This window comes from Jatropha curcas, chromosome 5, assembly GCF_041381405.1.
Source record: "Jatropha curcas cultivar XTBG-Jc1 chromosome 5, XTBG_Jcur_1.0, whole genome shotgun sequence".
Taxonomy (NCBI): Eukaryota; Viridiplantae; Streptophyta; class Magnoliopsida; order Malpighiales; family Euphorbiaceae; genus Jatropha; species Jatropha curcas.
This window is the reverse complement of record NC_143155.1, coordinates 8,450,177-8,467,979: the sequence shown is the minus strand read 5'-3', so window position 1 is coordinate 8,467,979 and position 17,803 is coordinate 8,450,177.

Below are 17,803 nucleotides of genomic sequence, written 5' to 3'. Positions count from 1 at the left end.
AAATAAAGACCTTTTAATCCTTTTAAATTGTATGCATTACAATTGTGGAGAAGGGATGACTAATTTTGCTTATGGCAATATTGAATTTATATTGTTAAACATCTTAATTAAAGGTTAAATAATTTTTGTGAAACTTCATATTCTACTTGTCATAAGTTGAATAATTATTGGTGTTGAAAATCTTATTAACTTATGTTTAAATTAATAAATGTGTTTCATTGGAAATTGAATTTTTGGTAGAATATAATTAGCATGGGAAACACTTGATTTATTCTCATGTTAATGATTTTTGATACTTTTGAAATTGTGAATAATTATCCCCAACCATATTAAGCTAGCTTTGTTTAGTTTGTTTAGCTTGTATTTTTTAGTTTTTAGTTTTGTTGCTTGAGGACAAGCAATGGTTTAAGTTTGGAGAATTTTGATAGTGTTATTTTTTACAGTATTTTTACTATAGTTTTATTAGGATTTTTAATATTTTTATTACTTTATTTAGTTTTTATTTAATTTTTACTTATGTTTTAGTGTAAAGCTTCCTCGAATCATAATTCATTTAATCTTAAGGAAATTTGTAGGTTTTGGCACAGAAAAGAGCAAAATAAAGCAAATACAATCAACCTCTAGCACGCCTTGCCCCTGCAATCCAGCACGTCCATGCTAGATTCAAGGAAAATTAAATGGAGACTTAGACTCTAGCACGCCTAGACCGTGCTATCTGGCATGCCTGTGCCTAAGGAAGACATCAACAAAAAGGCATGCTTAGGCACAGAAAGGCATGCTTGCCTAAGCACGCCCATGATGCATTTCATCCTGGAAACTCAGATCCTAGCACGCCCTAGCCATGCTACGGGGCACGCGTGTGCCACAAATTCTTCTCTAGACGTGCCGCTGAGCACGGCCCGTGCTGAACCATCCTTCAAACTCAAGCTCTGGCACGCCCAGACCGTGCAGAACAGCACGCCCGTGCTACGAATTAAGTGCTGTCTTAAGTCAAGAACGCCAGCCAATCTCTATAACTTGCATGGGCCCACCTCAGATACTTTTCTGACGTACAAATCAAGATCTAATCCTATTTAGACAGATGGAAAAGTCATAATTGAGAAGAAATCCAAAGCCTAAACAGTTTCCTATCTCCAAAAAGATTTCTTACTTAATAAGGATTCTATTTCCTAAACGAAGTCGGATTTTCTCCCAGGAAGTCTATATAAAGAGAGGAGTCATTCATTGTATAGGATCTCGAGCTTTGATAGTTTTTTGTTCTATTGTTCTTCTCTCTTCCAAGACTTCAAGCGTTCAAGATTTGTGCAAGGATTCAAGGAATCCGCCCAGAATTAATTATTGACTAGTTTTTATCTCTAAACTCTTAATCTTGTTTTACTTTTCATTATTCACATTGATTATGGAATTTTTATCAAGTATTATTGAGTTTTATTTAATTATTATGTCGAGCAAAACTCTCATACTAGAAATTTGATGTAACTTAATTTCTTCTCCAATTTATAATATTAGATTTGTTTTTCTTTGTTCAAAGTATAATTTGTTATTAAACTTAATGCTTTCAGGCAAAGTTTCTCCCCTGAATTGATTTATCATTAATCACTATCGGGAGTAAGGGTTTTTGATATGAAAAAGGTAATAAATTACATGAGAATAATAACTTGATGCGGAAGCTATATGGTTTGACTCATGGGGGGTTTTCATACGTTAATGGCGTTAGGTTATGAATTCACAAAATAAACCAGGAAACTTAATGATTTAATTCATGTTTGATTGCGCTCTTGGAAGATAGGTAATTAGACCGGATTAAAACAGTTAACAATACATCGAGAGAGCTTGTTAGTGATTTTAGGGTTGTTTCCCCTACTTGAACAATTAAAATTGATTAACGAACTAATAAAATATATTAGATAGAATTAAGTGAAGTCAAAATCCCTAGTAATTTTTAATCCTTGGTTTCTTTTAATTAAAAATTACCTTGCTTGATTTCTTTTTATTATCTTCTATTTGTTGAATTTAAAAATTGTTTTTCTTAAGAACATTCAAAAAGATTTGCTCTTGCTGAAAGTAATATGAAAAGGAACTACAGTCGACCTAAATTAATATTAAAGAAGGCTTTGATCCTTTATTGGAAGAGATTCCCGCCTCTAAATTTTGCTTTTTCCTTTTAGTACATCATCTTTTGAAAATAATTTGTTAAAAAAATAAAATTATAAAAGCTTTATATTTTTAAAAATATTATTAAATAAAAAAATAATAAATAATAAATAATAAATTGTGATACTCATAGTTGAATATTTCCGCTACTTGACATCTGAATGTTTCACTATCAACACAAGACTTTATTGTTTACATAAAGACTCCCAAATTCAGTTTAACAACACAATGAATCTTATTCGAAGATGGCGGTGGCAAAGCGACAATTCTTTCTTTTTTTTTTTTTTCCTTTCTCATAGAATAAATTACAACATTCCACGCATTTTAACCGTTATGAATCCCATATTGCTTAAATATCAAATCTACAAAAGATATATAAGAGTGACGAGTTAATTGGCTAATATATTAATATTAACTCAACTGCTACTCTTTATAATTTTTTAATATGATATTAGAGTAGGTCCGGTCTGATTCAACTGCATTTCAATTTGGGCACATCCAAATGTAAGGGCCAAATAAACACATTTTTTTATGACGTGTATAGCATATTGACTATGTTTGTTATATACTTATCTTTTTATATATTTTTTTTATTTTTTTATCTATACAATATTAAAGCATAAGTTTCTCTTTATATTAAAATAAATACAAGTGGTTAATTTGTATTAGATTTTGTCGTACGAACTACTTGCAGTGCTGCTTCTTATTACTTAATTTTATTTTTATATAATGAAATGGTCTCAAAATAAAGTTCAACTCAATCTCCAGATCTAATATTTTAGTCCCTAATTTTTAAATGTAGATTATTAAAATACTAATAAATGCCCCAAAAAAAAATCAAGTCATCACTCAGTCCCCAACCCCTTGCCCTCAACCCCAAATCAATATCTATATATAACTATTATAAATAATAATAATAATAATAATAAATTATTTTTTACTACTAGGTAAAAGAAAAGAAATAAGAAGATGATCTGAATTGATAATGATAATCACTTTGACTTCGGTGGTAATATTACTTACCCAATTCATTAGATAAAGAAATATATGCACATACACACAAATTATTAAAATTCAAAAAGTAACCTAAAACAGAAATATATAATTCTAATTTTTTTTCTAGTTTACTAAACACTATTTTCTTTTAAGTCAAACAGATTTAGAATATAAAAGAAAAAATATTAAAGAAAATAAAAATGCTTAATCATTAAGATGCCATCTATTTAATGCAAGGGAGATATGCATTTCTTATTAAATTAAAATAATAGCAGTTACAAATTATTCAATAAAGTAAAAGAAAAGAAAATATTATTATTAAGAATAAAATTCTTTTCAAAACTCATCTAACAAAAAAGTTTCAATATATATAAATATATATAGATGTATAAATATATCAATAAAATATTATATATATTTTTAAATTATAATTTTCAACTGTTTGCCATCCCAAATTTAATTACGTAAATTCTTTTGAAATTTTATTTTTAAAAAACATCCAATCAAATCATATAAACATAAAGGAAAAAAATATTACATAAAGACAATATACTTTTTTCTCTCTTTTTGTCTCTCTCCTAAATAAAATATTTATGTATGTTCTATTTCAAAATTTATTAATAAAAAGAATATTTTTTTTATTTCTCTCCTAAATAAAATATTTTAAATTATAATCAAAATATTCAAATATTTAATAAATAAATATAAAAAATTTCAAATGTATGATTATCATATATATATATATATATATATATATATATATATATATATATATATAATAAAAAACTAATTTTTATAGATATATTCAATCAATTAATAAAATATAATTTTTTAATTGGCTATGACTCAGTTTATTTTAGAATATTTCAAATTTCATTAAGAACATTACCAGAAATCTCATTATTCCCAATATTTCCACATTTATATATAGAATAGATAGATTAACTTGCATTGTAACTTTATATTATACTACACCAAGAGAATTATAAACTATTTTTTTTATCTTATTATATAAAATTTGAATTTGAAATCTATCATAGTTTTTATTTTTTTCTTTTCAATTATTTGTTGTCTTCAATTTATACATAGCATAGGCACACGATGTCATTGAGGAAAAGAAAACACACACATATATATATAAGTGTTAAAGTTCATAATTTTGTCCATTAGAGTGAAATAAATTATTGATTTAATTTCTATAAATTCTCATAGAATCAAGAGACTTCTTAGAAGAGCTTCTTCCTTGCGTTTTGGGTGATAAATTTGTCGTTTTCTCCATATATACACGCATAAAAAAATAAATATATAATTGCAAATGTTAGGACATGAGATTGTGGACAGTAGATTGACATGAGGTATCTGTTTTGCCTCCTGACCCATCTTAGTTGTATCCCTAACCACCTCATCTCACTAGACATACTTGTTCTTTGCATGGGAAATATATTACTCCCTTCGTACCATTTTGTTTGCATGATTTGATAAAATACACATATTAAAAATTTAGTCAACAAAGATTATTTTGCCCTTCTTTACCCTTAATAACTCATTAAGATATTAAAAGTCCTTCATTCAATGAACAATTATAAATATTATTACGGAAAAAATAATTGTTTACATGTCTAAATTTAGAAATCTTGCAAATATTTTGAGACATCTAAAAAAGGAATAATAAACAAATAAAATAGGACGGAGAGAGTATTTTTTTCATGTAGAAGGCCAACCATAAAGTGACACGTTAGGAAGTCCTATCCAATTTGGCTTCTCCAAATTAGAAATAATATTGGGTACCTCAAAAAATATTTTCTCTATTACAAGGGCTTTTCTTTTTAAAAAAATTGAGAATTTTAGGACAATTATATGAGAGATTGGAAACATCACTAATTGAAAAGCACTCATGTACTTTTTTGCTCTTCCAAATTTGACAAAGAACAAAGCTACTGCTATTTCTTACTATGTTGGTGGTTGATACAAGCATTAAGGAACATAATCTTGTGCTTTCTATCATCAACGATGTTCGGTAATATTGAATTGATTGGTTTTTTTTTTAACTTGTCTATTGCAATTATTATCTTCTAAGTTTGCTTTAATCCAATTTATCTTGTTCCTTTCTTGCTTTTATTTTGTTTTTTTTTTTCTCTCCAAATTATTGGGAGAGAGAGAGTTTGTTATTTTTAAACTTGAATTACAATATTTTACTTTTATAATTATATATTTTTCAATAAAAATTAAAATAATAACACTAATTGATCCACATAGATATAATCTATATGTCATAATGGTACGTAACGTAACATAATAAAAAATATATTTAATAAAAAATATATTTAATTATGTTTAATGTAACGTAAATGTGATTTGGATATACACAGATGTAAATCGCTTAATTTTCAATGCTAAAAAAACAGAAAAAAAAAATACACAAAATATTTTAAGTGATTTAATTTGAACATGTGATGGTTTACTTTTTACCTTATTTTTATTATAAGCTATTCCAATTCTTTTATGTTCGCGAGACAAGAATGTTTAAGATGAAACAAATATGTTAGCAAGATTCATGAATTTGAGATTCAAATATGAAATTGAAATCCTTAATTAATTATGAAACTTCTAAAAGAATGTTGTTGCACAAAATAAAATAATTAAAGAAGTCCAACAAAGAGGAAAGAAGGAAATTAGTCAAATTTAGTTTGCTTAATTAAAAGTATGACTATTAAAAATGCAAGGAAGCATATATATATAGAGAGAGAGAGAGAGAGAGTTCCCCTTAATTCTTGCCCTATTTCTTTGGAGTTCCCATGAAAATGGTCTAATTGTTATTTATGTAATAAACAAAAATTGGGTTCCACTTTGAAGTGGTGGGATTCCTACTCGAGATAGCTTAACCACAATTGCTTCATCTCCACTATCCTTGTTTATGATATGCTTTTTTTTTTTTTTTTTTTTTTTCCTACTTAGAAAACATATACTAACCCTTGATATCACTTCTTGTTCCTATTCAAAGGAACACCTATATAAACAAACCAAACCAAGTCCATTCTTTCCATTTTCGGATCAATTTTAGATGATGATTCAAGAAATTCCCTATGTTTGTTTGCTTAAGTAATATAACCCATACAAATAAATAAATAAATAAATAAAAGTCATCTATCTTCTTTGTTGTTTAACTTCAAATAATTATCACCAATTTTGTTGATATATGAATTTTATAATTTTAATTCTCAGAGTGAAAATAAATTGCTTTTCATTTTGGTTTTCCAACCGATATAATATTCGTCGCTAATTCTAGCGCCAATAATTCCCGCCAGTTTGGTTTTCATTTTGCGACTCCATTGTGACTAATTTTGCAATCGATTCTGCGACGTATTTGAGACCCTTTAAAAGTCTGTCGCAAAATTGTGCGCTACAGTTCAGCGCTAAATTTAGCTTTCGTTCTGCAACCGATTGGTGATAGATTTGTGACTGACACTTTTGCGACAGATTGTATTGGTCGCAAGTCAGTCGCAATTTTTCTGACCATAAAACGACATCGCATGATTAAAAATTGCGATCGACTTTTAAATGAATTGCAACCATAGGGCTTTATAAGCCCTTTGTCGCCTTGCGTGAGTGCAGCTCTCCTGCTTCCTTCCCCTTCTCCTCTCTGTCGCAGCCGTTCCTAGCCCAGCCGCCTCCTCCTCCGCTCTCTTGCAGCGCCGGTCGTCAGAGAAGCCCCTGTCGCTGGAGATTTTTCCTCCTCGGTTCACATTCGCCTGGTCAGGTACGCCTCTTGCTGTCTTTTTTTTATTATTTTTTTTGTGGATTTCATTTTTTATGTGAATGTTGTTCGTTTTTTTTAGTTATTATTATTGTTTTTTTTTCTTTGTTTTTTTTTTTTTCAATCTGAATGCAATTGTAGAGTAATTTGTAGTGTTTGTAGTGACTAAATAAAAATTAAAACTACTTAGTAAATATCAATTGCAAATAATATAAGAAATACATAGTTGAGTAAAGAAATGACTTATTTTAAGAAATAACAATTATTTAACTAAAAAAATGACTAAATAAATTAGTAATGAATAAATTTGAAATAATATTATACATTTATTTTCTTTTATTAACTTACTTAGTATAATTACTTAGTAAACAAATGATTTATTTTATTAATTATTTAGTATAATCAATAATACGTAGTATTTATAATAATAGTATATAGTACGGGCATACAACTAGTATTTATGCAGTATTTATATATAGTTTGGTTCAATTAACATAGTTTGCATTGGATTATTGACTGTAGAAATTATCTAATATTTGTTTCAAATTTAAAATATAATCCGAAATATAAATGTGAAAATCTTAATTTAAGTTTTATTATTAAAATTATTAAAGGAATATAATGGGTCTCTACTCTCTAGTAATTATGTAAGGCTGAAAGATAAGCCTGAAAGAGAGTAAAACAAAATAACAATATTTCATTAATTGTAATTTGTAAAAAAATAATAATAATGACTGTAATTTATAACCCTAGTTATAGTATTGAAATAATTGTAATTTATAAAAAAAAAATTAATGAGTGTGATTTAATAGTAATCAAAATTTATACTAATCAAATTTTAAAAACCAACTTCTATATTGTGTATTGAAATTAATTTTTTTGAAATTAGTTTATGTTGATTTGTGTTTTCATTTGATTGGAAATCACATGAATGATGCGTTTGAGTTGGAGGCCTAGTAGTGGCCATTTTGACTTTGGTGGATGTTGGGATGATATAAAAGTATTTATATTAGTGTGTTTTGACTTGAGAATTGATTATGTTATGCGAAAGTGTTGCCGAAATTTTTTTAAAAACTGAATATGAGGAATCATACACTTATTGATATTACAGTAAGTTTATATATATATAGTTAACCTTAGTTAGAAATAATAACCTTAGTGAGTTTACATATATTAGTTACCCTTATTATAGAAATAACCTTAGTACGTTAGAAATGTAAATGGAACATTACTTTTGGCATGCTTTAAGGATGATTTAGGACTAATGCAATTACATATAATTTGCCATTTATAAACAGAGTGTTAATTAGGTAAAAAATGTGGACTAATCGAGATTGGATGTACTGGAGATACGAGGTCAATGGGATACTAAGACAAGAATTTTTACAAGGATTGTAATCGTTTATACAGTTTGCAATTAGTAATCCCAATTGTACGGATGGTAATAAGTTGAGGTGTCCATGTAATCACAAAAAGTGTCCAAATAGAGCCTTCTTAGATATTGATACAATTAAATTTCATTTATGCAAAAATGGGTTCGTGGAAAATTATTATGAATGGATACATCATGGTGAACCTCGAGTTTCCAGTGGCTCAGGCCACTCTATTCCTGTAAGTTCAGAAGGTCAGCCTTATCAATTTCAGTATGGTAATCGATGCGGGTAGAGTAGAATTTTATTGGGATAATATGGAGGAATCGCCAAACTATGCAGCACTACAATTGTTTCACATGTTAAGTGCAGCTAATAGTGAACTGTGGCCTGGATGCAAGAATCATTCAGTTCTATCTGTTGTGGCACGATTACTGCACATGAAAGTAGAGCACCATTTTTCAGAAAGGTGTTACGATGATTTTGTGCTGTTAGCCAAAGAAATTTTGCCTGAAGGCCAATCGATGGTTGATAATTTTTACCGGATAAAAAAATTAGTTCGGGGATTAGGACTACCTGTGGAAAAGATGTATTGTTGTCGAAATAATTATATGATATACTGGGGTATTGCTCCGAATTAAGAGAATGCAAGTTTTGTAATCGTCCAAGATATCAACAGCGGGGTCAAGGAATTGGTAGAGTACAAAAAGAGAAGGCTTTGAAGAAGATGTATTATTTCCCTCTTGTTCCTCGCCTTCAAAGGTTTTATGCATCTAAGGCGAAAGCTAAACACATGATATGGCATGCTTTGCATGAATATGAGGATGGTATAATGACTCATTCGTCAGATTCTGAAGCCTAGAAACACTTTGATAACAATCATCCTGTGTTTGCTACTGATATGAGAAATGTGAGATTGGGGCTTTGTACTGATGGGTTTCAGCCGTTTGGCCGATCATGACAACAATATTCATCATGGCCTGTCATTGTCACACCATATAATCTACCACCCTCAATATGTATGAAAGATGAATACATGTTTTTGTGTGTTATTGTACCTGGCCCTAATAATCCGAAATACAAAATTGATGTGTTTCTGCAACCCTTGATTGCCGAACTTAATTATTTATGGGAGTATGGGGTTGAAACGTTTGATATTTTAGCCAATCAGAATTTCATAATGCAAACTGCTTTGCTTTGGACCATCAATGATTTTTTCGGCATTTGGAATGTTATCTGGGTGGAATACGGTAGGCCAATTGGCTTGTCCTCATTGCATGGAAAACACTATGCATTTACACTAAAAAATGGAGGTAAACAATGTTGGTTTGATTGTCATCACAAATTCTTAGCAGAATCTCACCCTTGGAGGAGAAATCGACAATGCTTTAGAAAGAACGCGACTATTACTGATCCCCCTCCACCTGTGAAGTCTGGAGATGAAATATTACAAGAAATTGAAGATCTGGGGCTTATGAAAGTTAAAGAGTTAGGTGTAGAAGAGGTAAATGGTAGAATTGGCAGGAATAGCGGATGGAAAAAGCGAAGCATCTTCTGGGATTTGCCATACTGGAGGTCACTTCTTATCCGTCATAACCTTGATGTGATGCACATAGAAAAAAAATGTGTTTGAAAATCTGTTTAACACTGTCATGAACATTTGAGGGGAAATCAAAGGATAGTACAAAAGTGAAAGCAGACATGAAGGAAATTTGTCATCGACCAAAACTCGAACAATCTGTACTTACTGGCAAGTTTCCAAAGGCATGTTATTCTTTAGATAAACCCGAAAGGAAATTATTACGCAAATGAGTCCGATCATTAAGGTTTCCAGATGGATACTGTTCAAATATGGGTAGATGTGTCGACATGAGGAAATACAGATTGTTTGAGATGCCATGACTGCCATATTTTCATGCAAAGATTGATTCCTGTGGCATTCCGGGAATTATTGCCAAGGAAAATTTGGGAAGCAATGACAAAATTTAGTCTCTTTTTCAAGGAATTGACGATGACTGTTATCTGATGCGATGATATGAACCAATTAGCACAAGAAATCCTAGTAGGGATATGCAAATTGGAGCGAATTTTTCCACTGGCTTCTTTGATTCTATGGAGTATCTGCTAGTTCATTTGCCCTATGAATGTCGTATAGCAGGACCGATACAATATAAATGGATGTAACTATTTGAGAGGTGAATCACTAACATCCCATTCTAATCATTACATATTTTATTTCAACTCATACTTACATATTGGCTTTGTGCAATTACAGACACCTGCAGAAAATTAAAAAGAATGTGCGCAATAAGGCAAAGGTCGAGGGATCAATTTGCAATGCATATTTTGTGCAAGAAGCTTCCACCTTCTGTTCACACTACTTCGAACCACATGTTTACACTAAGCATCGGAGAGTGCCACGTAATGATGATGGAGGAGATCGAATATAATCTGAGTTAGAAGGAAATCTAACAATTTTCACCTATCCTGGGTGTACGATTGGTAAATAAAAAAAAAAAACGATTGACTAATGCAGAGATACGAGCGGCTCAAACCTATATTTTGTTGAATTGCAAAGAGTTTACCCCATTTATACAGTAAGTATAAATCTTGTAGAGAGTCTAAACCCGATCTAGGGCTTAGTTAAATCATATTTATGGTAATTTTGTTTATTCATAAACAGGAAATATATCAAGCTTTTACGGCTTCAAAATCCCAATTTGACTGATACTGCAGTTGATGCAAAACTGGACACTGAATTTACAGAATGGTTCAAATGTTATGTAAGTAACTTTCTAGTTACACAACATATATATGTACATTCTTAGATTTCACTCGTGTCATTACTATTTCCCATAGGCTCGAAGCTCGGGAAGAGATATTGATAACAGATTCATTACTGATTTAGCAAGGGGACCTCTACCGGTTGCTAATGCCTACTCTGGCTACTTTGTAAATGGTTATAAGTTTCACACCGAGGGTTATTGGACAAGCAGAAAGACAATGAACAATGGTGTTTGCATACAGGGATCAAACTACAGTGACATGTCAAATGATTTTTATGGCAAATTGGTTGAGGTTTTGGAGTTAGTATATCCATCCCTACCAATCAAGTGCACAATCTTATTCAAATGTGAATGGTTACACCAAACATTGGCATGAAGGTTCATCCTAAGTATAATCTTGTGGATATTAATCAAAGAAGAAGATATACGAAGTACGAACCTTTTGTGTTGGCGATGCAAGCTGCATATGTGTACTATGTCCCATATCCATCATTGAAATAAGATTGTGGCGATTGGATGGCAGTATGTAAAATCAAGCCTAGATCAGTTGTTTATGCAGTTGAAACCAAACAATCTGTTTGACTCGCAGTATCTGAGCCATTTTAAGAAGTTGCGGTTGATACGCAACCGATGCAAGTTGTTGAAGATTTAACGGATAGATTGGATGATGAAAGCAGAACTTATGTTGAAATAGTAGCATCGGATGATGAAGGAAGAAGATTAAATCATTATGGATACCTCAGAAGACGAATATCAAGAAGAGGAAGAAGAAGAAGAAGAGGAAGCAGATGATGATGAAGACACTTAATACTTCGAACCACATGTATTATGGATAATAAACTAATAGATGTATATATAATATTATTAATGAAGAATTTTAATGTTATTCACTTTCTTTATACATATTTACCACATGTTCTACAATTCATATAATTGTATACATATATATGTAAGTTTTGTTATCTGTAGTACAAATGGCTAGAGGCAGGGCGATTGATTCAAACGCATCTGGCAGTGTTCTGTGTGGAGGTTGTGGCCGAGGACACAGTACACGTGGACGAGGAGGGACTATCCCTCCTCCTTCTTTAGGTACGTCTGGGGCTTCATTCTCTGCTCAGCCTCCCGTGCCGCCAGCACTTCCTTCTTGTTCCTTCCTCTTCTATCCCACTTGCTGGACCAGTAGAGTCTTCACCAGCTTCACAGTCACCTACTGCACCAGGTAATCATAAATATCATTTACTGTCATTTCAGTTATATATTAATTATTTATCTGTATTGATAGCATTTGTCACTTCTTTTGCAACTTTATCAGAGCCACGTAACAAGCTAAAGTACTTATTTACTTTTTCCTTTGAACTTGGTTTTATTCAGATTTTGATGCTTTCGTCTACTTATATTTCACTTATGTTTTCTTTTTTCTTAGCATATATCCATCCTCTCGTGCATCAAGGCAAATTATGAGGATAATCAAGCTGCATCTCGAGAAAGATGGATACATATGGGATGCCGTACCACAGGAGTCGAAAAAATTTTGTTGGGAAGAGTTTCAAGTACGATTTGGTTCGAGTTATATCTTCATTCAATGTAATTAATAATCAAGCTACATCTCTTTATTGAAGTTTTATTTTTCATTCTTGCAGAAGCATTTTGTATGGGAAGAGGCCATTACGGCTATGCTAAAAGTGGCTTGGGAGAAATCATGCGCTCTATGGTAGACTGACTTCACCTATAGGATGCAAAAAAATGATAAGAAGCAGCAGTGCGTCTCTTAGGAGATATGGGAGAGTTGACAGAAGGCTTGGAAGGATCCTGCATTCAAGAGAAAGTGTGACATATTTGCACGAAATAGACGCAGTGAGACTGGGGGTGACAGAGCAGGACCTTCTCGACACACATGCGGATCAATATCTGCTATAGAGACATCTCGATTATTAGTGAGTCAACTAGTTATAGTTACATTTATTGATGTTTAATGAAATGACACCATATTAATATCTCATGTACAATTAAATTCATTACAGACCAAAAAATATGGTTCTGAGCCCACACCGATGAGGTGTTCACTTACATTCACACAAAGGACCACGATGGAAATACGTTTGTCAACAGATGTGCGTTGGGCGTCAATGTAAGTAACAGTGAAGAATGAATACATTTACCTTTTAGTCTTCTCTTATGTGTACAAGTTCAATATAATAAAGCTTGCAACTAAATTGATCAATTAATTTTATTGTTTTCAAGAGAACTACAGTACAGCTCGTGAGCGTGTTATTTCTTCTCAGGCTGGATCTGAAGCTGAGTCAAGAATGGATGAGCTAGCACTTTATCTGGAGGCCATATGGGGTGAAAAGAAGAGGAAAGTATATGGCATCGGGTCTCAGGCATCACAGTTTTACTGCGGCTTAGCCTCAGCATCTAACGCTTCTGTAGCTTCCTCACGACCATAGCCCAACCACAGTGCCGAGGAGATTAGTGCATTACAGGCTCGTGTTGATGAGCAGGAGAGACAGCTTGCGAAGCTTCGAGCGCATATCATGCGGATGTCCGATCAATATGGTGTTGGTACTTCTTCCTTTGATCCTCCTCCTGCTATAGATCGAGATGTTTCTATAGCTCTGATCAGCCATTACCGTCTCCTCTTGATCCAGATACTGCAGACGATACATTGGTCAGTCCTGCCAACACTACGACACATCCAGCATATACTCCTGCCAATGCTACGACACAGGATCGTGTAGAGGACCAACCTCTTAGATTTGATTTCGGACCTTTTTAGCTTTCTGTGATTTTTCATATTTTGTATAGTACATTACATTAATAGTTCTATTCTTACATTATTATTGTGTTGTGATCTTGATGATGATGATGCTTGTGATGGTGATGTATATATATGCGGATTTTTGACAGGTGCAAAAAATATTGGTTTTTAATATTATTCAAATTTTTTTCTGTAATTACATTTTGCTACCGACTTGCAATCAAACTGCAACCAAAATTATAACCATTAAATTCAAATTTGCGACAGATAAACAACCAATCACTTTCAAAATTTGCAACCGATTTACGATCACTTTACGTAATTCCGACCGACGCATTCTGCGACCAATTTGCGATAGGCTTTTCAGAATGAAAACACGATGAAAATTAGTGACCAATAGTCAGAATTTTGCGACCAATTAGTAGGTCACTAATTTGCGAACACTAAATAAATCGGTTGCAAAACTGTTTGCGACGAGCACTTTTGCGATCAATACATATCCGTCGAAAATCGGTCACTGATGTCATTTAGCGACCGATTTCTCTTATTTTGTGACAGATTTATCGATCGCAAAATCACATTTTTTTTGTAGTGAGCAAAATTCAATATAAGTCTAGAGGCTTAAATATTCATGTTGTCAAAAAAGAATCCAACTGCATGTATTACTATTATAGCCTAAATGTATAATTAAATTTACCTCTGTAATTTACAAGAAAAATCTTGTAATACTTCAAACTTTGAGAGAACCAACTGTGTCACTAAACTTTACAATTTTATTAACATTGTATCCCTTACCATGCTAGAATAAAGTATTGTATTTAGGTATACAAAGAAGAGAGTAAACATACAAAAAAATATTCAACATGGTAATCTCTCTCTTAGTTTTAATATTCTCTCCCACAAATTTTTTTCTATTTTTCTATTCTAACTCTCTCCCCCTCTTTTCTCAATCCCTAAACAACAATTGCTACCTCCCTCCTTTCTCTTGATCCTCCTTTGATCCATTTATCCTTTTTTTTTTTTTAATTCTAGATCTCGATATTTTTTAAGTTAAAAAAAAGAACTTAATTATCAAGATAAGAGAGATAGAAGAAAGTGACTATAACTATCTTCTAGAAAAAGCAATAAACATATTATCTTAAACACCATATCTCTCGATATTTTTATAGTTAAAAGAGGAGTTAACCATGGAGGATAAGAGTGATTGAAGAAAATGACTACAAGTATCTTCTAGAAAAGCAATAAACTCAAAAATTAGTGCTAATGCCAACATTCCTTGAAAGATCACCTTTTGCTTTTCTTTGGGTTATTTGTAAATATATAAATTCACACCTAAACTTTACAACGTTAATCTTATGGTATTCTGAAATGGTCTAAAGTAAAATTTCAAGGTACCATAAAATTTTTTACGCAAACTATATGAATGAATGAATTTATGCATTGAGTGATTAAAAAGTGACTATCAAAATTTGTTATATCTAACTTGCTAGACTTATCCTAGTACCTCACAAAAGGACTATAATCTGTCAAATTCAAAGCTAACATTTGAAGTCAATAATTTGGTCTTCTAAATAATTTAATATATTAGAATTTATAAATTATTTTTGCAGATGACAAGTTTGAAACCATAATAAGAATATTCTATTAAAATTTGTAGACTATAGCAAACACATAAACTTATTTGCTTTCTTAGCAAGGGATCCAAGTGCTAGCAATAGCATTAATAAAGTGATAAGGCAGACATCCCTTTCACTATTTATGAATTGAGAGACTTTTGTTGCCTTATTCTTTTATGAGGACCACTCTACTCAAACTTGTGACATTTAATTGTCTAAAGACCTTTATTAATTACTACTAATTTATTACTCCTTTTGAGGAACAATATTCAAGAATCCATGACATCTTCCATAGGAGACAATATTTTTCTGATCTTTCTTTAATTTATTACTATCTTTGTTCTATAATATTTATCATATTTGATATTTCTCGTCCCTTAAAAAAACATTAAATTTGTTTAAGTTACAATAAATTATTGAGTAAATTAATTATATTACACTTAACTTAATACTAATTCTTTAAGAAAACTATTAAATTGAAATAATAATTATCGATCATATACAAAGGGTAAATATAGAAAAAAAAAATTTATTACTCTTTGGAACTAAGCGGTTACTCCAAAATATCCGTCTCACTTCCATCCCCGTTGATGAGTTAGAAAGAGTTGCACTTCAATATTTATTAAAAAGTTTAAATAATTATAAGCGTTTTGCCTCAAAATTAAAAGATCAAATCGTTCATTGATCGAACTCCAATTAATAAAGAAGTGGAATTCCTATTTTAATCAATACCATTAACCTCTAACAGATAAATATTTTCCCCAACTATAAATCTTTACCTAATTAGTAATTAAGGGAATTTATTTTTTTCATAATGTTTATATAATACCTAAGTTCTAGTAATGTAAAATAATTTTATTCCTTAATTTCAACATTACATTTATCTCGATTTTTCTATATGAAGGTTCATCAACATTTTCAAACTAAGTTATGTATCAATTAAAATTACTATGCTCGTAGAATCAGAAATAAATTTTTTAATAGAATATTATTTCAAAAATAAAAAAGAAAAGAAAAGTTAGCTTTTTTTCTCCTTGACAATGACTATGCAAGTAGGTTCCATTGGGGATATTCCTTATCAAAGCCACTGCCGGCAATGCTTTATTGATGTTTATTTTTCCTATTGGTGGTAAAGTACCGATCATTAATCCGTAGCTTCATTCAATTTTTCAACATAAACTATTCTTTTCTTCTCTTTCCTTCACCGCCATTCCAAAATACCCATGGGAATCTTTTCCGTTTTCTTTCTGCCTCCATCCTTTATATTCTAATTAAATAATTAATATTCCAAAATGCAATTCTTCCCAAGAAATATCAATTTATCATTTTGCTACTAATTCTTATAAATTGCATGCCTATATCCTTATTAAATTATTTCATTTTAATATATAAATTGGTAATATATTTGAAATTTCTTCTTGTCAAGATTTTAATATTAATCAATCAGTTGCTGCTCTCAATAAAATTTTTTGTTAGATAAAAAAAAAAAGAATCAATCACTTGTTTATTAAAATGTAGCAATTATTATGGTTAAAAGATAATTTTATTCATACTCTCTATGTTCTTCTCTTACTTTAGAGAAAATAGAAAAAGCACTAGGATTAAGAAAGTTGTTAAACAAAAATCTTTGCTCATTTTTTGCCTATAATACCCTTAATCAGCTTTAAATACATAATTAATGGTGAGGAAGCCAATTCATTATTAGAGTATTTAAGGATACATTTATTAGTCAAAATCTTTAAGGATTGCAAGAGTCTCCTCAACTTAAGATTCAATAGATTTACATCGTTTTTAAAAATAGGGCACTAGTAAGTAAAAAGTTGTCCTCATACATGACGAACTCAACTTCTTCATACACTAAGTCCAGAAAGAAGCGCGTTGAGTTTGTTCGCTATGACGAAAATTTGTGCCAATATTAGTAAGGTGTAATGTCGATTTAAAAATAATTCTTAAAGATAGGATACAATAATATAAATCTGTGACCGTCTTATGAAAACTTTTCAAAAAAAAAAGTCATATTCGTGTTCACATGTGTAAAGTTGAGCACACTTCAATATAATGCGTATACACAAAATTCATGAAAGAATTTCAATTCAATTTGTTTGATAAATTTTAAATTTGTGCGTAGATTAATGAGACGTAACATCGTAAAGACTTTTTTTTCATATAAGTAGGATGCAACAATTAAAATGTGTGACTATATTAGGGTACCTGGTCGGTGCAATACTCTTATTCGTGCTCAAATTTGAAAAGTTAAACACATTTCTTATAAATTGCTCATAAATGTAGCAATTATTCATGTTTTGGAAACATAAGCTCATTAATTGTCCAGCTCACATTTTGTTTGCCACTATTCTTGTTAATTGAAC